The 24,981-nt window shown below is 41.6% G+C and overlaps 1 protein-coding gene across 1 annotated transcript in view; it reads left to right on the forward strand.

Moving 5' to 3' along the window:
- LOC123747075 (vitellogenin receptor) overlaps positions 1-24,981 on the forward strand; it is a 222,334-nt gene that overhangs the window by 67,722 nt on the left and 129,631 nt on the right. The gene's annotated exons all lie outside the window — the stretch shown is intronic.

A 24,981-nucleotide genomic window follows, 5' to 3' on the forward strand; every position in this document is an offset into this window, starting at 1 on the left:
TCGGGTTATTAATGTTGTCTAGCTCAAGCATGTGACTATAAACACATGAGTGACACACTGCACACATTCGTAGCTTTCCTTAGGCTTTGGCTTCCCAGTGTTTGCTGATGATTTTCCAAATGGGTAGACACGGTTCTCGTATCCTAGCTCTTAGTGTCTTGATATCCTAGCTCTTAGTGTATCCTGATATTCTAGCTCTTAGTGTGTCCTGATATTCTAGCTCTTAGTGTGTCCTGATATCCTAGCTCTTAGTGTGTCCTCATATCCTAGCTCTTAGTGTGTCTTGATATCCTAGCTTTTAGTGTCTTGATATCCTAGCTCTTAGTGTGTCTTGATATCCTAGCTCTTAGTGTGTCCTGATATTCTAGCTCTTAGAGTGTCCTGATATCCTAGCTCTTAGTGTGTCCTCATATTCTAGCTCTTAGTGTGTTCTCATATCTCGGCTCACATCCCCTTCTTAGTGCTATATAGTCATCTTGACTTAGTGCTTTCTCCTCATAAATCCCCTTACCTTCTGGGTCATCACACACGAACAAATCCACAAGGGCCGTGACGAGGATTCGAACCTGCGTCCGGGAGCATCCCAGACACTGCCTTAATCGACTGAGCTACTACAGGGTAAAAGGGTTGAAACCGAAGTTCTACTAAACTTACTGGATCATGTTGTGTACAGCTGCTTATGTCAATTCACAACCAACCCATCCGGAGCCTATTATGTATATATACCCTCGTAACCTGGTGGATAGCGCGCAGGACTCGTAATTCTGCGGCGCGGGTTCGATTCCCGCACGAGGCAGAAACAAATGGGCAAAGTTTCTTTCACCCTATGCCCCTGTTACCTAGCAGTAAATAGGTACCTGGGTGTTAGTCAGCTGTCACGGGCTGCTTCCTGGGGGTGGAGGCCTGGTCGAGGACCGGGCCGCGGGGACACTAAAAGCCCCGAAATCATCTCAAGATAACCTCAAGATAACCCTTCTGGAGCCTACTGAGACTCCTGAAGCCAAACCGGAATCCTTCTGTAATCAGGTCGATTACAACAAGAGCCCAGTCACCTCTCATTGTTATCTAACTCTTAAGGTTCGTAACACTAGCTCTTGAAAAAAAAGAGGTTGTTTTTCCTACCATGTGGATATGTAATTAGCTGGTTGTGACGTCACTGAATTGTCACTGCTGGCCCAGTTTGGTTAGTTTATTTGTTGGTAAAATTGTAAGGCAGTGTCTGGGATGCTCCCGGACGCAGGTTCGAATCCTCGTCACGGCCCTTGTGGATTTGTTCATTTGATGCATCACGTTAGTGTGATCTCTGTGTGTGAAAATTGTGAACTGTTATTTGTCTGTTATTGTGATTGCCTGCATGGAATAATCTGTCGTTGTTTGGTACGTTTTATCTGACGTAAGAAATTGTTTTCGTAGGCGTGTGTGTGTGTGTGCGATGAGACGACGTACAAAACAAATGACATGCATGTGACTGGTGGGGTCAGGGCGGTTCCTACGTTGTCATTTGAATAATGACTAAGAGTGTTTCAGTTATAACTACTGGGAGCCGGTCGGCCGAGCGGACAGCACTCTGGACTTGTGATTCTGTGGTCCTGGGTTCGATCCTGGGCGCCGGCGAGAAATAATGGGCAGAGTTTCTTTCACCCTATGCCCCTGTTACCTAGCAGTAAAATAGGTACCTGGGTATTAGTCAGCTGTCACGGGCTGCTGCCTGTGGGTGGAGGCCTGGTCGAGGACCGGGCCGCGGGACACTAAAAAAGGCCCGAAATCATCTCAAGATAACCTCAAGATAACTCATAAGCCAACCCACACATTTGAAAAGAAATGAAACTGTCGATGTTTCGGCCAGTCCTGGGTTATATCAAGCCACAACTCCAGGAGGGACAGAAACATCGTCCACTTTCAAGCCAGATGTGTGAGGTTGGGTTACGTGTTTCAAGGTTGGTATTGTGACGTGTTCTCTGCATATTTCAGTTGTTCATAATTTTCAGTATTCAGCTGTAATTTCAGTGGTTCAGTAACGGAAATAATGGGTTATATGAGGTACAAGTTACATTGTACCCAAGACCGTACCTTAATGGAATGTAAAACCAATCCAACCCGAACAAAATCTAGTATGTGCCAATAACCTACCTTAAGTGCCAGCCTTAGGTGCCAACGTACCTAAAGTTACTTAACCGCACCTAACACGGCCTAGCCTAAGCTTCTACAGCCTAACCTAACGATATATATACGGGTTTGACGACCAGAAAACGAGCTTTGACGAGCGCTTAGAATTTGACACTAACTCATTCTATGCTATCGCAGTAATCCTCGTGAAATTCGTTGTCTTCACTGTATACTGTATAATGACTGTATAATACTTCACTGTATAATGTCATTCACGTTATCGCAGGAATACCCCCTGCAAAAAAAACACGTAATTAAAATTGGACTTAAATCGAGTGTTAATCGAGATTATTGAAACTTGAATTTTTAGATTATTTTGTGATTAACCAATTACAACGCAGTGGGAGGGCCATACAGTGGGTGTACTGTATGGCCTTAGATACAGTGGATGGGTCTTGTATTATACACCGCGTTAGGTGAGATATAGTGGGATGAGGTTAGTATAAATCATGCGCGGATATACATGCAGTGGGTGGGAGTTATGTATACCTCCCTGGCAAATGGGGGGGGGGACTTTTGTCAAGCCGCCGGCTTCCTGTCCTAGTTGAGGCCACTTGTGTTAGCGGCCCTCAGGTAAATACAGCATAAGTGTGGATACAGTGGGGCGGAATTATGTATTCTGCTTATGTTGTGTCAAGAGTTCACCAGCGCTGTTTTGTGTAGGTCCCTTAGGTCCTGTGAAAGGTCAGGCTCGTGTGTGTTGAAGAACAGCACATTATACGCGCGCGTGCGTATTGCCTGCGTGTGTTGTGTGCACAGTGCTTGCGCTATGTCTGAGGTGAGACAGAGACCAGGACGCGGATAGGGAGGGGTTGAGAGAGAGGGTTGAGGGAGGGGGAAGGAGGGAGAGAGCAGGGAAGGGTTACCGGAAGCACAAGCGTTATGGACGCACTCTTTACAATGTGTGTTGAAACATGGTAGGGAGAGAGGGAGGGAGGGAGGTTGTTCTGAGTCTGCTAGAGGGCCTTGTCTCTCTCTCTGTCTCTCTGTCTCTCTGTCTCTGTCTCTCTCTCTCTCTCTCTCTCTCTCTCTCTCTCTCTCTCTCTCTCTCTCTCTCTCTCTCTCTCTCTCTCTCTCTCTCTCTCTCTCTCTCTCTCTGTATGAACGCTTCCCTTACATCCTCATACACGAGTCAAGACATCGTATTTACAGTTCCAAGTTTAATCCTCGAAGATCTAACTGAATAAATAGAAATAAATTAAGTAATAATTATATATACATATATATATAATATACATACATACACACATAATTACTTCATCACATGCTCTGCAATAAAGAGAGCGAAGTAGTTGCAGAAGGAGCAAATGAGGCTCTTGTGTGGAGTGTCTGGTGGGATCATCTGGGCCACCACGTGAGGAATGTAGGTGGCATCTGAGACTCTTCTACCAGTGAACATGAACGGTGCAACAATGTGAAGATTATATGGACGAGTGTGGGAGAAAATTATAGGAATTAAGGCGGGGAATATGAGGATTTAAAAAAGTAGGCTTATTGTTGATTAATGAGTGTAGTGTATGATGAATGATGACCGCCATGGTTAGTTATCGTACCGGGAGAAGATAGATATCCCGGCAGTTATCGTACGGGGGGGGGGAGACAGATGCTCCGGCAGTTATCGTACTGGGAGGAGACAGATGCTCTGGCAGTTATACTGGGAGGAGACAGATGCTCTGACAGTTATCGTACTGGGAGGAGACAGAGGCTCTGGCAGTTATCGTACTGGGAGGAGACAGAGGCTCTGGCAGTTATCGTACTGGGAAGGGCCCTGCCCCGGCAGTTATCGTACTGGGAAGGGCCCTGCCCCGGCAGTTATCGTACTGGGAAGGGCCCTGCCCCGGCAGTTATCATACTGGGAGGAGACACACGTCACGGCAATCATCGTTGTGGTACACCACAGCACAAGCCGACCTTGACCATTGGCCTCCAACTCTGGAATGATAATTTGCATCTTAGGCATCAGGGAGAACCTAAATGAATTGCTGGTCACTCACTTACACGGATGTAATGAGGCAGTTACAGCCAGGGAAGGATAGTGATTCATGGAGAGGAACGCAGCGGGCCCCCATCTTATCATTTATGAATTAGTGTTGAGAGAATTATCAGACGAATTCTTCGGAAGCTGCAATTAGGATACCATCTTGGGAAGATTACCGTCTGAGAGAGGGAGACGAGTGGAGGAATGATGGATAGGGTTAGAAGGATGTTTCAACATCCTTCTTATCCCTGACCAGTGATGAGGGATTTATCACCTGGCTAGTTTTCAGGTTTATAATTAGGTTTGCAGGTAGAGCTTTTCACAGGACCTGGAGCAGAGAGGGAGGCTGCACCGTGGATAGAATTTGGTATGGTGATGGAATAAGTACCTCCAAAGGATACCTGATCAACCAGGTTGTGATTTATACGTCAGGCTGCGTGCAGCCGCGTCTAACAGCCTGGTTGACTAGTTCAGCAACCAGGCCTGTTCGACGACCGGGCCGCGGGGACGCTAAGCCCCGGAAGCACCTCAAGGTAACCTCAAGGAGGTACTTAAGTGTTGGGCGTAACGTAGACTCATGTATTAACAATCCTAGCAGAACAGAGCTTCCCTAATAGTACTTACCAGTCAAGGACTATGGGGAAGTGATGTTTAGCTCTTTATGCCCAGCCTACTAGCCTTGTTGTACCTTACCTTGAGGTTACCTTGAAGTTACCTTGAAATTACCTTGAAGTTACCTTGAAGTTACCTTGAGTTACCTTGAGGTTACCTTGAAGTTACCTTGAGGTTATCTTGAAGTTACCTTGAGGTTACCTTGAAGTTACCTTGAGGTTACCTTGAAGTTACCTTGAAGTTACCTTGAGGTTACCTTGAAGTTACCTTGAGGTTACCTTGAAGTTACCTTGAGGTTACCTTGAGGTTACCTTGAAGTTACCTTGAAGTTACCTTGAAGTTAACTTGAGGTTACCTTGAAGTTACCTTGAGGTGGTTCCAAAGCTCAGTGTCCCCGCTTCCGGTCTTTGACCAGGCCTCCTGGATGGTGGTCTGGTCAACCAGACTGTTAGACGCCGCTGCTCGCATTCAGGCGTTCGAGTCACAGCCTGGTTGATCAGGTATCCTTTGGACGTATTGAGTTGCCTGCGGCGTTTCACCTCTCCGTAAGTCTTTTGTCGTGTGCGTCACCACGCGACGAATCTTATCAGTTTATCTGAGATGTTGTTTGTTGTTTCAGATTTAGCTACTCAGAACGAAGTGTCCATGTAGCACGGGCTATGGTGAGCCCGTAAACATTATCTGAGAATGTACGTATATTCTCCTCTGACATTGTATCAGGCGGTTTAAGTACATAGTTTTGTATCTGTAATATCCCGATTTGATAACTCGAGAAAAATCATAACATAATGTTATGATTTTTCTCGAGTTATCAAACTGTTTGTGTTGGCAAATATAATTGCTTCACGAAATATAACAGTAGAGGGCAAGTGAGAACACAGATTGTATTGTTTGTTGGTGAAGCCAAAATGATGAACCACTGTGACTCTTGTGAGGAAATGAGGAAAGATTCCTTTCTCACTGTATGTGAGGAGAAGTTCCATCCTCACTATATGTTAGGAGCTTCGTATTGCACGAGTGGTTCATACTCCTGTGAGTGGTTCATACTCCTGTGAGTGGTTCATACTCCTGTAAGTGGTTCATACTGCTGTGAGGGGTTCATACTCCTGTGAATGCTTCATACTCCTGTGAATGCTTCATACTCCTGTGAGTGGTTTATACTCCTGTAAGTAGTTCATACTCCTGTGAGTGGTTCATACTGCTGTGAGTGTCAGCCTGTCATTAACAGGAAGGGCCGTCGGGTCCACAACACATACAGCAAATACTGACGTTAAAATATACGTAAATTGCTTGTTGCTTGAGAGTCTAATTGGTTGTATCTCCCAGGTACACCAGCTGGCCTCGGAGATCATGCATGCAAGTGATAGATTATATATCTTTAGGGGAGATTTAAGACGTTTCCAGGGCCCAGGTTCACGAAGCAGTTACGCAAGCACTTACAAACCTGTACATCTTTTCTCAACCTTTGGCGGCTTTGTTTACAATTATTAAACAGTTAATGAGCTCCGAAGCACCAGGAGGCTGTTTATAACAATAACAACAGTTGATTGGGAAGTTTTCACGGTTGTAAACTCTTTAATAAATGTAACCAAAGGCGTCAAAGATTGAGGAAAGATGTACACGTTCATATGTACTTGCGTAACTGCTTCGTGAATCTGACCCCAGGTGTCGGAGTGGCTGAAGGAGTGTGGGAAGCAAGTTCAACTTGAAGAGTTTATGACAGAGCCGACTCCTTACAGAGCCTGAGAAGTATAGAGGAACAAGAGGGTCTGGAAACATTACACTTCTGAAAAGACGGAGCCCAAACGCTAAAGCCGTATTCTGGTAACTGCGTTAGGTAAGAACACACGAGTAGGCTGGCGGTACAGGCTCGTGTATGAGCAGTGGTGAGTTGATGGATGAATGGGGGTGGGTGGGTGTTGAGTGTTGTATGGGCGGTGTAAGTGGGTGTGATATGGGGGTGTTGAGATCAGCGTCAGGATGACACCCGCCCGTAGTGCCTCAGGTGGCGAGTGATGAAGAGAGAGAGAGAGAGAGAGAGAGAGAGAGAGAGAGAGAGAGAGAGAGAGAGAGAGAGAGAGAGAGGGTGTAAGTGAGTGAATGACTGAGTTCACGATACAGGAAATACCCCATGAAAGCCTACCTGAGCCTGTAAGGTCACCCTACCCCACCACCTCCACCATGACGTGCCTCACCCACACTGCGGAAACCCATGCACACTACCCACTCCTCAAGGCTTCACTTACACTCCCGCCCCACTCAGCCAAGAGCTATATCATTTTCGAACTATGCCAAGGACTCGAGAAGAAAAAAAAGGGGGACCTTAAAACGACAGAGATTCTTTGTATAATTTAATGTTACCACATATATCCGTGATATCGTGAAAATGTGGACAATTTATGAATGTGAATGAATAACAGAGATGGAGCATTTGAGGGAAAATTTTTGAGGCAAAAACTATATTTTTTGAGGATGAAAAATAGACACTGTATAATCATAGTGTCTTCTGCTTATAATAACTTTATCTATCCCACAGCCCTCTGGTGCTCTCTCCCACGCCCCTCCCAGGCAGTAATCCCACCAAATCCCAAACTCTCACCAAAAATCCCAGCCTCTGCCTCCGTCACCACGTATAATTACCCTACCAAGGTATCCGTTACAGTAAACACGGATTACCGGTATTCCCACCGCCTCACCGTAGTTCACTATACTGCTCTTTCATATATCATATCCCGGATAAAGCTACTTTATGGTTGTCTTTATTTCTCTTCTTTCTCTCTCTGCAAATAGAGATAGGTACTCACCTAGTTGTGCTTGCGGGGGTTGAGCTCTGGCTCTTTGGTCCCGCCTCTCAACAGGTGTACAGGTTCCTGAGCCTATTGGGCTCTATCATATCTACACTTGAAACTGTGTATGGAGTCAGCCTCCATCATATCACTGCCTAATGCATTCCACCTTTTAACTACTCTGATGTGTGTTCAATGACATGTAGGCTCCAGGCTGGTGCTGCATATTCCAGAACTTCTCGCTCCAACCTGTCTTCACTCTCTAGTGCTCTCTTCTGATAATATACCTCACCTTGTTTGGAGAATAGATCTCTAACCCCGTCTACGTAAGATCAGGAATATATGTGTGCAACATGGCAATGTATAAATGTATGGCCACGTCTGTGGTTGGAAATATAACTTATAATATAAAGAGGAGGATTTTGAGGTAAGTGAGAAGTGCTCGACTGCGGCCTGACTCCCAAGTGGTCTCAGGGAAGGTCTGTGTTTGTGGCTATTAGCGTCACTGGATACTCACAATGTGTGTATGTGTCTCTGTGTCCCTCACTTGCTGTTTCTCAGAATACATGTCAGTAGCCCCCTGTGTCAGCTGCTCTGTGAGAGGTAAAGGACACGGTTCATCTCCAGTCACAGATGGTCGTGGCAGACGAGTGTCGTGGTCACGGGCAGCCCGTGACCTCATTAGCAAAGGTCACCACAGTCTGGTAATTACACCCCCGCGCGCCCACACACTTCCTCTCTACAAGGGCCAGCGGCTGCAGGCCCGCGGTGGCCGCTACACGCCTCGCCCAAGTCTTTTAAAGAACTTTAATGTGTAATAGCAACGAGTTTGGGTATAGTAACGCCGGCCGAGTTTCTTACGTTCTTATGAGCACTATATATAGGGGTCAGGACCAATGGGGGGAGATGACGGAAGCTTAGAAACATGCACTAATATGTATATATATATATATATGTATGTGTATATCACGAAAATAAACACGTGATTAAGAATGTGACAATGTCAGACCACGGAGGAAAAATGAAACAGGAAATTTCCTTAAGTACTTTCGTATATTAAATACATCTTCAGAAGGTCATTTTACAGATCGAGTGATGGGTATAAATAGGCAGGAAGGAGTGGTGAAGTAAGGTGAGGTACAATACTTGGACAACGCAGACGGCCCATTGGCCCATCAGATGCACCCAATTGACACATCCGATGTAGCCCAATGGCCCATCTGATACAGCAGACATACAAGCATAATATATAGGTAATTATAACTTAAAGAAGTAAATATATACAATAAATTAGTGAGACAAATGTTTTTCAATGATTCTACTTAAATCGCCCTTTAGCTGATCTATTAGAAATGGATCTAAGTTATATAGACCACTGCTAATATTCAAATTACTTTCTTTGGTGATCTGTATCAAAGCAGATTCAATTATGTTTCTGTTATAGGTGCTTTTACAATTTGTTATTGAAGAAGCACTCTCCCAATCAATTTGGTGAGCTTTTTCTGACAAATGCACAAACAAAGCATTAGACAATTGGCCATGTCTTACAGAGTATTTATGTTAATATAAATACTCTGTAAGACATGGCCAATTGTCTAATGCTTTGTTTGTGCATTTGTCAGAAAAAGCTCACCAAATTGATTGGGAGAGTGCTTCTTCAATAACAAATTGTAAAAGCACCTATAACAGAAACATAATTGAATCTGCTTTGATACAGATCACCAAAGAAAGTAATTTGAATATTAGCAGTGGTCTATATAACTTAGATCCATTTCTAATAGATCAGCTAAAGGGCGATTTAAGTAGAATCATTGAAAAACATTTGTCTCACTAATTTATTGTATATATTTACTTCTTTAAGTTATAATTACCTATATATTATGCTTGTATGTCTGCTGTATCAGATGGGCCATTGGGCTACATCGGATGTGTCAATTGGGTGCATCTGATGGGCCAATGGGCCGTCTGCGTTGTCCAAGTATTGTACCTCACCTTACTTCACCACTCCTTCCTGCCTATTTATACCCATCACTCGATCTGTAAAATGACCTTCTGAAGATGTATTTAATATACGAAAGTACTTAAGGAAATTTCCTGTTTCATTTTTCCTCCGTGGTCTGACATTGTCATATATATATATATATATATATAACTGAAAACTCACACCCCAGAAGTGACTCGAACCCATACTGCCAGGAGCACTATGCAACTGGTGTACAGGGCACCTTTTCCACTCGACCACCAGAGAAATCTTAACAAACAACACAGAAATCATCGATAGGTACAGTGATAGCAAGCGGCTCGATATCAGTGAGGCACTACACATCAAGAAGTCAACACCAGCAATCAACAGCCAATTAGTGCACAACTATTTTCTACCCACTTCAAAACCCCGAACTAATATGGAAGCAACAAGAGGACGTATGGGCCAATATCCAATTTATACCCATTGTTTCGTGTTCTGTCTTGTGTTTGTCATAAGTTTGTTCACTTCACCCAAAACTTTGTACCATATCACCTCACCCAAAATGAGTATAAGTTCGATGAATCTGTGTGTAAATTAAGTCTTTGAAAATGTAATAAGCATTACGAAACGCGTTCAGACGTCAGACAATTAAAAAATGAATTTTGGAGAATTGATATTTTTATTACCACCGACAATGAAGAAAAACATAAGAAATATTGAGAAAATTCGTGTTAGAATTATTAATCTTACCTTTTCGGTCATATTCAATAACATATGTTTACAAGAAAGACTGCTACCAATATATATATATATATATATATATATATATATATATATATATATATATATATTGCACAAAAATATATATATATATATATATATATATATATATATATATATATATATATATATATATATATATATATATATATATATATATATATATGTGTCGTACCTAATAGCCAGAACGCACTTCTCAGCCTACTATGCAAGGCCCGATTTGCCTAATAAGCCAAGTTTTCATGAATTAATATATTTTCTCTAATTTTTTGCTTATGAAATGATAAAGCTACCCATTTCATTATGTATGAGGTCAATTTTTTTTTATTGGAATTAAAATTGACGTAGATATATGACCGAACCTAACCAACCCTACCTAACCTAACCTATCTTTATAGGTTAGGTTAGGTTAGGTAGCCGAAAAAGTTAGGTGAGGTTAGGTTAGGTAGTCGAAAAACAATTAATTCATGAAAACTTGGCTTATTAGGCAAATCGGGCCTTGCATAGTAGGCTGAAAAGTGCGTTCTGGCTACTAGGTACGACATATATATATATATATATATATATATATATATATATATATATATATATATATATATATATATATATATATATATATATAAAAAAAATAAAAATAAAATATATATATATATATATATATATATATATATATATATATATATATATAATGTGTGTGTGTGTGTGTAAAAAGAGAGATAGAGAGAGGAAATGGGGGGATGGGAAAGGGGGTGGGAAGGGGGTGGGGGGGGGGGCGTTGCAGTGGTGTTGACGGCTTTGCATATGTCAACACTGAAGGTTACGTCATTTCCCGTTCTCTGTGACATCCTGTAATGGCGTTCTGTGAAATTTTATACCTTATGTCAGACATTGCTCACCAGATATGAGTTATGAGGCACACCGCCTCACATTTCTTTGACTCCATGATCACCTCATGCCCCGCAATACACAACCACTCACTTACACCACCTCATAGAACCTCATACGCACTCTACCTCACGCTAGGGTGACACCCCGCACCACCTCACACTCACACTACGTCACATTGTTCGTTTCATTTATTTATTTATATACAAGAAGGTACATTGGGTTAGAGAGAATACATAGCATAGTATTTACAATCTTGTAAAGCCACTAGTACGCGCAGCCTTTCGGGCAGAGCACATCATAGTGAGAGATGTGTGAAATGGCTGCTGTAATTCAACTCAAGCAAGTGTTAGGTGATGAAAATAGTTACAGGACACCAGGACGAGGTACGACGGTGTTTCCTGAAACAAGAAACAGGAAGGCATAAGGCCCTGTCATGCCCCCAGCAGCACATATTAAAAAGATTAAGTCAATAACTCGTTCTAGTCGGCTGAACTTCAAAACAGCATTGATGACCCTCAGTAACGAGGCGTTCAAAACACTGTACACGAGGAAGAATTGTTGACCTTAGAGAACGTCAAAAGATGAACAAATTCACAAAGGCCGTAATGAGGGTTCGAACCTACGTCTGAGAAGATCCCAGACGCGCCTGAATCATTAATTAAGGCGCGTCTTGTGGATTTGGTTCATCTTTTCATCATTCATCAATCCACATCACGGCCCGTGTGGATTTGTTCATTTGATGCATCACGCTATTGTGATTTCTGTGTGTAACGTGAGAGCATATCTCACTGCCCGATTATACTTAATAAAAGATCTAAATTATTGAGCCCGCTTACAATTTTTAAATCTGTATTCCCTAGAGCACAGGTAAGAGAGATGTACAGTAAATTATACGTGTAAAATATTAGAGACTGGTGTGGGAACCGACCTGTGAGATTTATATTTATTTAATTTATATGAATTTATATTTACGTTAATTTATATACTTCGATAGCAATTTGTATAATGATAAGTGGACTGTATTTCTGCAATAATCTCTTAATCTCACAAATCGATCCTCTACACATTAGGGGGGGGGTTATTAAATTAATATATATATGCAGCCAATCAAACTACAGAAATAACTACATACATTAAAGAGGTTCCTTATCTTATAGTACAGCAGGTTAGTCCACCAGGTATAACTAGGGTGTAGACACCAAATTATCCTCTTTGAGGTAGCTTCCATATCACCCAGTAACTGGTGCACAAATCTTGCATCCTCGTCTTGACCTGTCAAAAGTGCGCTAGCTGTGAAGCCAGATACCTATATATGACAAGTATATCAGAGAAAACAGTACATGGAACATGAAGACCTGGCTTAATTACCTTTAGTTTGAGGCTTCCATGTGATCTAACCGGATCACCCTATATAATGACATTAATGGCCACTAATGATAAATAATGGGTTTCGGAAAGAACACTTAACTTGATTTGTTGACAGCGTGTTGACAGATGGTACACCTTTGGTATCCATAACACTACGTCCAAGTAAAATTAACAGGAGCCGAATTTGCTCCCGTGTGAGCCTCTGGTCTAGTATAAACAACAATGGCTGCCCTCCTTCCTCACTCTGACGCCTGGCTTACATTGTCCACATTTCAGAAAGTGATAGAAGGGTCACATTTACTCTACTTTAATATTGATAATTAAGTTAATTTATATAAGATGTTTTTATGATGGTAAAGTCCAAAGACTAATGTATTTAAGAATAATTCCCACCATAATAGGTGGTGAATTATAATAGTATGTGGTGATGATATCCCGTTTTCTATAGACGGTAATTCCACTACAAGTTACGTTTTCTATGGGTAACTTGTTGGTAATACAGCTATTATCTGTATGATATAAAATGGTGTCGGATTTTCCGACATAATTCCCCAGGGGGCTGCTCACGGGTCGAAGTCCTGTTTAGAACAGACGAACACCGATACTCCTCCTTCGAATTATTAGATTAATTTGATGTTAGTAGTTAGTAATCACACATTTGTGTGTCTGTTCGTACAGGACGGATGTCCCGTACTAGAGTTGTAGGGGTTAGAAGTCTAATGCGATTTCATTTCCCTGTCAACTCTTGAAAGGCTAATATTCAAGCCTTATTACATATTATTTAACCCAGAAGACTGGATGTGATCAAGTACTACAGTCAAGTATGATTCAGGGACTGCAGTGAGATCAGTGACATTAGATATAACTTGAAGTTTCTTCAGGTAACTGGTCACTGATATATAAACACTGAGGCCCATGGAATACATCTTGATTAAATAATAAATGTATCAAATCAGTCATCAGATTTATTGGGGTTTAATTTAATTAATTGATTCAGAGGATTGAATAGCTCATCATTAAAGTAAAGTATGGTTCTGAGACTGCAGTGGGTTCAGTGACATTGGTCGCAGTGACTTGTAGCTGTTTTAGGCTACTGTTCACTGATTTGCCACTGAAGCCTCATGAACTCATCTTCAGCTTCAAATGATGATACTAACATCAACCTCTGTTGGTATAGTCAGCTGTAATCTCCTTAGTATAATGCTACTGGAGAAATATAATCAGCTGACAAATTTAGGTTTCTACTGGTATTGTTTATCTGCAGGCATAGGTCTCCTCAGGCTTGATACTGGGCCTGAGAGTAATTTACCTCCTGCAGAGTTTAACATGGTTATACCCTGATATTTAGTAGGGCTACCAATGAATTGATGGTAGTAGTCTGTCCCCACAAGGACAGCCATTTGGCATTTGATTTGCTCAAATTTACCTGCAGCTGCTTGATAATAGCTTTCCAGGTCAGCATAATCAACTTGAGATTGTTGTGACAAATCTTCACATTTCTTGATCTGTCTTGTTAAGTGGCCTTTAAGACCTGCAAGGGTTCTTTTCATTCTCCCTGCATTATCCATACTGGCTCGTTGGTGAAGCCTTGTGGGACTTGTACTTGGGCTGCTCATAATACTGAACAAACACTAATGGTAGCCTAGGGTAAATTCTGCACTCACTAGGCAATAATCCTACCTCTACTAGAGGTTAGCACTTAAATTTAATACACATTATATATATACAATCATACACACTAATAATTTGAGTGATAAACCAGTGTCACTGGAAGTACCTTTAGGTTAGCTCTTCTATATCACCCCAGGATGGTAGAGACACTAATTAATCACTCAAAGGTGTAATGACCATAAGTAAATTATTATATATACAACTCAATTCGAGTTGATAATAATTACACCCAAAATAGGGTCTGCACCATTCATTAATGGTGCTAAGTTGTTGAATATAGTACAACTGACTATGGTAATAATGGGACTAGGATGAACGATAATAGTTCAACTAGTCATATCCTACCCTGTTGTGGGTTGGCAATTAGTAAATATTATACTGTGATCACTAGTGCAATATATATTAAATGATTCTCTATTTGGAGAAATAACATACACAATTATTGATAATAGCCTCTTAATTAGCCTCTATGAAACTTCTAATATTATCTAGAAGTATTAAATATTATTAGTGACCTCGCGAAATAAACTCCACAAAATTCGTAGATAATCTCTCGCGAAATGTAACACCACGAAATCCGTGAACAATCTCGCGAAGACACAGTCACTAATTAGGCTGGCTTCAATATTAGCGCTGTCATTTCACGAAATAACACGCCACCAAATATCTGTGGGTGTGCATGAAACCGCTGACGAAGCTGAACTGGGCTGAGGGAGGCTCCTGAGCTCCCACGAGGCTTCGCCGCCGTCTTGACTGCTGGCTTTGTTTAAATAACACTGCACTAGTATATTTAATGAATCCACTGGTTAACTGGTTCATCCGGTACTAAGATGACCAAATGTGGGTTCAAAGGATCAAATAATCCGTCATCCGGTTCGAAGGACCAAATAATGTGGGAACCGACCTGTGAGATTTATATTTATTTAATTTATATGAATTTATATTTACGTTAATTTATATACTTCGATAGCAATTTGTATAATGATAAGTGGACTGTATTTCTGCAATAATCTCTTAATCTCACAAATCGATCCTCTACACATTAGGGGGGGGGGTTATTAAATTAATATATATATGCAGCCAATCAAACTACAGAAATAACTACATACATTAAAGAGGTTCCTTATCTTATAGTACAGCAGGTTAGTCCACCAGGTATAACTAGGGTGTAGACACCAAATTATCCTCTTTGAGGTAGCTTCCATATCACCCAGTAACTGGTGCACAAATCTTGCATCCTCGTCTTGACCTGTCAAAAGTGCGCTAGCTGTGAAGCCAGATACCTATATATGACAAGTATATCAGAGAAAACAGTACATGGAACATGAAGACCTGGCTTAATTACCTTTAGTTTGAGGCTTCCATGTGATCTAACCGGATCACCCTATATAATGACATTAATGGCCACTAATGATAAATAATGGGTTTCGGAAAGAACACTTAACTTGATTTGTTGACAGCGTGTTGACAGATGGTACACCTTTGGTATCCATAACACTACGTCCAAGTAAAATTAACAGGAGCCGAATTTGCTCCCGTGTGAGCCTCTGGTCTAGTATAAACAACAATGGCTGCCCTCCTTCCTCACTCTGACGCCTGGCTTACATTGTCCACATTTCAGAAAGTGATAGAAGGGTCACATTTACTCTACTTTAATATTGATAATTAAGTTAATTTATATAAGATGTTTTTATGATGGTAAAGTCCAAAGACTAATGTATTTAAGAATAATTCCCACCATAATAGGTGGTGAATTATAATAGTATGTGGTGATGATATCCCGTTTTCTATAGACGGTAATTCCACTACAAGTTACGTTTTCTATGGGTAACTTGTTGGTAATACAGCTATTATCTGTATGATATAAAATGGTGTCGGATTTTCCGACATAACGGCTGAACTTCAAAACAGCATTGATGACCCTCAGTAACGAGGCGTTCAAAACACTGTACACGAGGAAGAATTGTTGACCTTAGAGAACGTCAAAAGATGAACAAATTCACAAAGGCCGTAATGAGGGTTCGAACCTACGTCTGAGAAGATCCCAGACGCGCCTGAATCATTAATTAAGGCGCGTCTTGTGGATTTGGTTCATCTTTTCATCATTCATCAATCCACATCACGGCCCGTGTGGATTTGTTCATTTGATGCATCACGCTATTGTGATTTCTGTGTGTAACGTGAGAGCATATCTCACTGCCCGATTATACTTAATAAAAGATCTAAATTATTGAGCCCGCTTACAATTTTTAAATCTGTATTCCCTAGAGCACAGGTAAGAGAGATGTACAGTAAATTATACGTGTAAAATATTAGAGACTGGTCCCAAATCTCCACACGGAAATATTAGGTTAGGTTGGGTTAGGTCAGGTTAGGATAGGATAGGTTGGGTAAAGTTAGGGGGGTTAGGTTAGGTTTGATTAGGTTAGGCTAGGTTTGTTTTATAGAGTAGCGATGACGTAGAGTAAGATAAGACATACTTATCTTATCTAAGACGTAGATAAGACATACTTATCTCAGGTTTTAACCCCTACTCTAGACAGCAAGTTGGAGGTGAATAAAGGACATACACGAACCATTGGGTATTCAAATGGTGCTCTACCAAGTCGGTGGTAGTGAAGACGTCTCTGTCATTCATCTCTCACCCAGACATTCACTGGAGATTTCTCAAGCTTTCGTCTTGTCCTGAAAATGTATTCTGTTTACCCGTTACGTTTAGTCCTGGACACACACATGTTGAGAGGCTTTATGACATAAGCTGTTAAAGCCAGCGCTTTGGCCTGGGTTCTTATCCAAGCCGGGGAGGATTGACTATCTTGAGATTATCTTGAGATTATCTTGAGATGATTTCGGGGCTTTAGTGTCCCCGCGGCCCGGTCCTCGACCAGGCCTCCACCCCCAGGAAGCAGCCCGTGACAGCTGACTAACTCCCAGGTACCTATTTACTGCTAGGTAACAGGGGCATTCAGGGTGAAAGAAACTTTGCCCATTTTATTTCTGCCTCGTGCGGGAATCGAACCCGCGCCACAGAATTACGAGTCCTGCGCGCTATCCACCAGGCTACGAGGCCCCCCGTCCTAGGCGCCAGTCCTTAACCCTACGCTTCTGTTCACCCAGCAGTGAATGGGTACCTAAACGATTTGGCGGGTCGTATGCCGGGGACAATTAGGATTAAGGACCTGCCCGAAACGCTATGCGTACTAGTGGCTGTACAAGACTGTAAGAACTTATATATATAAGTTATATAAAATACATATAAGTATATATACTTATATAAGTATATATACTTTTATATAAGTATATATACTTATATAAAAGAATAAAAAAGGTGTTTGATTTTAGTCAAACATGTCACATTAAGCCCAAAAATATATCCGAATGATACTTGCGATACAACCAAGGCTTAGCACAGATTATGACCTGACGGCTGAGTGAACAGCGCTCGGGATTCGTAGTCCTGAGGTTCCGGGTTCGATCCCCGGCGGAGGCGAAAACAAATGTCCAGAGTTTCTTTCATCCTGATGCATCTGTTCACCTAGCAGTAAATAGGTACCTGGGAGTTAGAAAGCTGCTACGGGCTGCTTCCAGGGGGTGTGTAACAAAAAGGAGGCCTGGTCGAGGACCGGGCCGCGGAGACGCTGAGCCCCGAAATCATCTCAAGATAACCTTAAGATAACCTCAAGATAGGTATCTATGCGAAACCTCCGTCGCTTGGTGAGTTATCACCACAAAAGCCTGACTGCCAGAGTAAAATGCCTTTTGAAAGCGACTACGTGTAAACTAGAGGTAAACCCAAGGAGGAGGAGGTTTACCTGTACTCTTTTACTCTTACCCTGTCGTAGCTCAGTCGATTAAGGCAGTGTCTGGGATGCTCCCGGACGCAGGTTCGAATCCTCGTCACGGCTCTTGTGGATTTGTTCGGGTTTACCTGTAGTCAACACAGTGAGGAGAACGGGCGTGTTGACGCCCGCAGGGCTCATGTATCTCCGGCCACTCACTTTCTATGATTGAGTGATAAAGATTAAGTCACTCAAGAGGTGGCACGGGCATGAATAGCCCGTAAGTGAAGGTTGTTTGGAGCCATTACCAGTAGCTGATACTGTAGCTCTGTTGATGGATGAGGTCTTCCAGGTCTCCCTAATGCTTCCTCGTAGCTCTCATAAGGGCTGGTCGTTGGCGGAGGGGCGAGGTCCAGGTCACACTTGCAGCTAGCAGCGGTTGGGCCATGTCTCTCTGGCCGCTACCAGCCTCTCTGGACGGCTGCCGCCCAAGATCCTGCTGATAAAGTCAGCCAAATGCTTGGCCCACGACACTTACCTTTCAGGTTTATCTGATATGCCCAATAACTCCTTATCCCGAGCGAGCTTCCTGCGGCATTTATGTGCATAGTCTTCCAGATTCTACCGTGGTAGAGGCCGGTTGTTGATTACGAGAATTCGTAGACAGTTTCCTCACTCGGCGCGCGTCAGTTTGACTGGATTGTGGAGTCACACCGCCAAACATTGTTAGATATGTAGGATAATGTAGTGTGTAAAGCAATGGGTGTAGTGGTCATGAAACACGTCTGCATGCTTAGGGTAATGATTCGACTTTTGCATATCATGGATACGATCTTGCCCTCTGTCTGGCAGTGCAGCATGCCTCTGGCAACGTGGCACGCCTCTGACTGGCAGTGCAGCACGCATCTGTCTGGCAGTGCAGCACGCATCTGTCTGGCAGTGCAGAACGCCTCTGTCTGGCAGTGCAGCACGCCTCTGTCTGGCAGTGCAGCACGCATCTGTCTGGCAGTGCAGCATGCCTCTGACTGGCAGTGCAGCACGCCTCTGACTGGCAGTGCAGCACGCCTCTGTCTGGCAGCGCGGCACCCCTCTGTCTGGCAGCGCAGCACGCCTATAATTGGCAGCGCAGCACGCCTCCGTCTGGCAGCGCAGTACTTTCCTCCTAATGGTGTGGGAACCGACCTGTGAGATTTATATTTATTTAATTTATATGAATATATATAGAATTTATATTTACGTTAATTTATATACTTCGATAGCAATTTGTATAATGTTAAGTGGACTGTATTTCTGCAATAATCTCATAATCTCACAAATCGATCCTCTACACATTAGGGGGGGTTTATTAGTTTATATATATGCAGCCAATCAAATTACAGTAACTACATACATTGAAGAGGTTCCTTATCTTATAGTACAGCAGGTTAGTCCACCAGGTATAACTAGGGTGTAGACACCAAATTATCCTCTTTGAGGTAGCTTCCATATCACCCAGTAACTGGTGCACAAATCTTGCATCCTCGTCTTGACCTGTCAAAAGTGCGCTAGCTGTGAAGCCAGATACCTATATATGACAAGTATATCAGAGAAAACAGTACATGGAACATTAAAGACCTGGCTTAATTACCTTTAGTATGAGGCGATTTCGCGTTCTAACCGGGTCACCCTATATAATGACATTAATGGCCACTAATGATAGATAATGGGTTTCGGAAAGAACACTTAACTTGATATGTAGACAGCGTGTTGACAATGGTACACCTTTGGGTTCCATAACACTACGTCCAAGTAAATTTAACAGGAGCCGAATTTGCTCCCGTGTGAGCCTCTGGTCTCAATAAACAACAATGGCTGCCCTCCTTCCTCCACTCTGACGCCTGGCTTACATTGTCCAGATTTCAGAACGTGATAGAAGGGTCACATTTACTCTACTTTAATATTGATAATTAAGTTAATTTATATAAGATGTTTTTATGATGGTAAAGTCCAAAGACTTATGTATTTAAGAATAATTCCCAGCAGAATAGCTGGTGAATTATAATAGTATGTGGTGATGATATCCCGTTTTCTATAGACGGTAATTCCACTACAAGTTACGTTTTCTATGGGTAACTTGTTGGTAATACAGCAGCTATTATCTGTATGATATTAAATGGTGTCGGATTTTCCGACATAATTCCCCAGGGGGCTGCTCACGGGTCGAAGTCCTCTTTAGAACAGACGAACACCGATACTCCTCCTTCGAATTATTAGATTAATCACACATTTGTGCGTCTGTTCGTACAGGACGGATGTCCCGTACTAGAGTTGCAGGGGTTAGAAGTCTAATGCGATTTCATTTCCCTGTCAACTCTTGAAAGGCTAATATTCAAGCCTTATTACATATTATTTAACCCAAAAGACTGGATGTGATCAAGTACTACAGTCAAGTATGATTCAGGGACTGCAGTGAGATCAGTGACATTAGATATAACTTGAAGTTTCTTCAGGTAACTGGTCACTGATATATAAACACTGAGGCCCATGGAATACATCTTGATTAAATAATAAATGTATCAAATCAGTCATCAGATTTATTAGGGTTTAATTTAGTTAATTGATTCAGAAGATTGAATAGCTCATCATTAAAGTAAAGTATGGTTCTGAGACTGCAGTGGGTTCAGTGACATTGGTCGCAGTGACTTGTAGCTGTTTTAGGCTACTGTTCACTGATTTGCCACTGAGGCCTCATGAACTCATCTTCAGCTTTAAATGATGATACTAACATCAACCTCTGTCGGTATAGTCAGCTGTAATCTCCTTAGTATAATGCTACTGGAGAAATATAATCAGCTGACAAATTTAGATTTCTACTGGTATTGTTTATCTGCAGGCATAGGTCCTCTCAGGCTTGATACTGGGCCTGAGAGTAATTTACCTCCTGCAGAGTTTAACATGGTTATACCCTGATATTTAGTAGGGCTACCGATGAATCGATGGCAATAGTCTGTCCCTACAAGGAGACCGAAGTCGTTGAGGTGATCAGACTTAATATTATCTGCCAATTTTATTCCTCTATTTCTCAGGAATTTGGCTGTTGCTCGCAGACCTTGAACTTGTAGGTCTACTGGTATTTTGTCCACCACAATGGCTTGTACTCTACAGACGTACCTGCCTAAACGTACTGATGGTTGTACCACCTGGTAGACTTGAGGTCCTGCATCTGTTACAAACCCTGAGATGTTGAATGACATCTGGGCTACAGGCCTTAATTGTAGTTCATCTGCCAACTTTTTAGTGATATATGTTCTCTGGGATCCTTGGTCAAACAACCCACGGGTATGGACCTTGGCCCTCTTATTCAGGATGGTAATTTGGGCAGTAGGCAAAGTCGTATTACCTTTAGACTTTGCCGATTGGACACTCTTTGTTGGTTGCACCTTGCAGTATTGTACTGTGGTGGGAATGCTATCTTCCACCTTGGGGTTTGGAGACGTTGTTTTGGTGTCTCTGCATAATGCTGCATGGTGCTGACCTTTGTTACACCTATTACAGGTGTGTAATTGGGTCTCACAGTCGTTGATGTTATGTTTCCTGAGGCACCTCGTGCAATGTTGCAAATCTTTGAGTCGCTCAACACGGGCGTCACTATCAGGAAAATTAGGGCAGTGGTACATTGAATGTTTCTCATTGCAGAACAAACATGTTCCATAGCTTCCAGTACCCTTTGGTGTCACGTTCTTGGGTGACACAGTAACTATAGGCTTGGAGGGTCCCACTGCATATACGCCCACACTGCCACTGTTCCACTTTGGTGTTGAATTATATTGTCTAGATTGATTTGGAGTACCTTTGGTACTCTGTGGTTTGCTATTATTGGTTTCTGAGGGTTTACTTGGTGGTTTTAATTTGTCATGTGTTCGTAATTGATGAACTACTGACTTTAAACCTTCAGATATTTCATTCATGGATAAGATACTTTTATTGTAATGAGCACTCATTTGTCTCAATATGTCCCTAGGTATTTTCTCCTGGACAATTATTTTCAAGACCCACTCAGCCCCGTTTGTATCTGCTGTCAGGCTGAGGGCATTGATCAATGATTCTACCTCCAGCTTGAAGACTTGGAGTGAATCAGCTGAAGCCTCCGGTGGGGGTAAATGCAACAGCTCATGAACTAAATGTGATGTTCTTACTTCTGGATCAGCATAATTATCCTTGAGGAGTTTTACTGCCAGATCATAGCCGTCATTAGTTAATCTCAGATGGGATACTACTGTTTTAGCCTCACCTGATAATTGGCCTTGCAAATAAGAGAATTTACTACTCTTTGGTAAAGATTGTTTTGAGTCTACAAGGTCAACGAATTTGTTCCAAAATTCGTCCCAATCTTCCTCATCTTTTCCTGAGAAAGTGGGTAAATTAATTGGAGGGAGTCGAGCTTCTGCTTGACTCGTATTAGATGCAACTGTTGTTGTTGTTGCTGTTGCCTTGTTCTGGGCAATTAATTTGACATAAGGCTGTAACGTGGCCTGAGTGTGATCTTCATAATTCGCAAGATCAACCATAATGTCGTCTATTTCTGTTTCTGATAAATTAGTGTTGGCAAGTTCAGCCACATATGTTGCTATTTGACATTTAATTTGCTCAAATTTACCTGCAGCTGCTTGATAATAGCTTTCCAGGTCAGCATAATCAACTGTTGATTGTTGTGACAAATCTTCACATTTCTTGATCTGTCTTGTTAAGTGGCCTTTAAGACCTGCAAGGGTTCTTTTCATTCTCCCTGCATTATCCATACTGGCTCGTTGGTGAAGCCTTGTGGGGCTTGTATTTGGGCTGCTCATAATACTGAACAAGCACTGATGGTAGCCTAGGGTTAAATTCTGCACTCACTAGGCAATAATCCTACCTCTACTAGAGGTTAGCACTTAAAATTAATACACATTATATATATACAATCATACACACTAATGATTTGAGTAATAAACCAGTGTCACTGGAAGTACCTTTAGGTTAGCTCTTCTATATCACCCTAGGATGGTAGAGACACTAATTAATCACTCAAAGGTGTAATGATCATAAGTAAATTATTATATATACAACTCAACTCGAGTTGATAATAATTACACCCAAAATAGGGTCTGCACCATTCATTAATGGTGTTAGGTGGTTCAATATAGTACAGCTGACTATGGTAATAATGGGACTAGGATGAGCAATAATAGTTCAACTAGTCAATGGTTTTATCCTACCCTGTTGTGGGTTGGCAATTAGTAAATATTATACTGTGAACACTAGTGCAATATATATTAAATAATTCTCTATTTGGAGAAATAATATACACAATTATTGATAATAGCCTCTTAATTAGCCTCTATGAAACTTCTAATATTATCTAGAAGTATTAAATATTATTAGTGACCTCGCGAAATAAACTCCACAAAATTCGTAGATAATCTCTCGCGAAATGTAACACCACGAAATCCGTGAACAATCTCGCGACACAGTCACTAATTAGGCTGGCTTCTATGTTAGCGCTGTCATTTCACGAAATAACACGCCACCAAATATCTGTGGGTGTGCATGAAACCGCTGACGAAGCTGAACTCAGTTGAGGGAGGCTCCTGAGCTCCCTCGAGGCTACGCTTCCGTCTTGACTGGCTTTGTTTAAATAACACTGCACTAGTATATTTAATGAATCCACTGGTTTGGTTAACTGGTTCATCCGGTACTAAGATGACCAAATGTGGGTTCAAAGGATCAAATAATCCGTCATCCGGTTCGAAGATGACCAAATAATGTGGGAACCGACCTGTGAGATTTATATTTATTTAATTTATATGAATATATATAGAATTTATATTTACGTTAATTTATATACTTCGATAGCAATTTGTATAATGTTAAGTGGACTGTATTTCTGCAATAATCTCATAATCTCACAAATCGATCCTCTACACATTAGGGGGGGTTTATTAGTTTATATATATGCAGCCAATCAAATTACAGTAACTACATACATTGAAGAGGTTCCTTATCTTATAGTACAGCAGGTTAGTCCACCAGGTATAACTAGGGTGTAGACACCAAATTATCCTCTTTGAGGTAGCTTCCATATCACCCAGTAACTGGTGCACAAATCTTGCATCCTCGTCTTGACCTGTCAAAAGTGCGCTAGCTGTGAAGCCAGATACCTATATATGACAAGTATATCAGAGAAAACAGTACATGGAACATTAAAGACCTGGCTTAATTACCTTTAGTATGAGGCGATTTCGCGTTCTAACCGGGTCACCCTATATAATGACATTAATGGCCACTAATGATAGATAATGGGTTTCGGAAAGAACACTTAACTTGATATGTAGACAGCGTGTTGACAATGGTACACCTTTGGGTTCCATAACACTACGTCCAAGTAAATTTAACAGGAGCCGAATTTGCTCCCGTGTGAGCCTCTGGTCTCAATAAACAACAATGGCTGCCCTCCTTCCTCCACTCTGACGCCTGGCTTACATTGTCCAGATTTCAGAACGTGATAGAAGGGTCACATTTACTCTACTTTAATATTGATAATTAAGTTAATTTATATAAGATGTTTTTATGATGGTAAAGTCCAAAGACTTATGTATTTAAGAATAATTCCCAGCAGAATAGCTGGTGAATTATAATAGTATGTGGTGATGATATCCCGTTTTCTATAGACGGTAATTCCACTACAAGTTACGTTTTCTATGGGTAACTTGTTGGTAATACAGCAGCTATTATCTGTATGATATTAAATGGTGTCGGATTTTCCGACAAATGGCAACTATTCCTTTGACGTCAGAGGTTGGTGACGAATTTTGACATCAGTCTCAGTCAGTTTCAGCAGTTAAAAACATAAATTACAATAGTAAGCTATTTTATATCTCACTACAAGTATGAGAGACAAAAATGTGATGTTTATACCCGAGCGGAAGATCACAATATTATTGTGGAAAAGGTACTATTATGCTCCGTGAC

The sequence above is a fragment of the Procambarus clarkii genome, chromosome 87 (genome assembly GCF_040958095.1).
Source record: "Procambarus clarkii isolate CNS0578487 chromosome 87, FALCON_Pclarkii_2.0, whole genome shotgun sequence".
Lineage (NCBI taxonomy): Eukaryota > Metazoa > Arthropoda > Malacostraca > Decapoda > Cambaridae > Procambarus > Procambarus clarkii.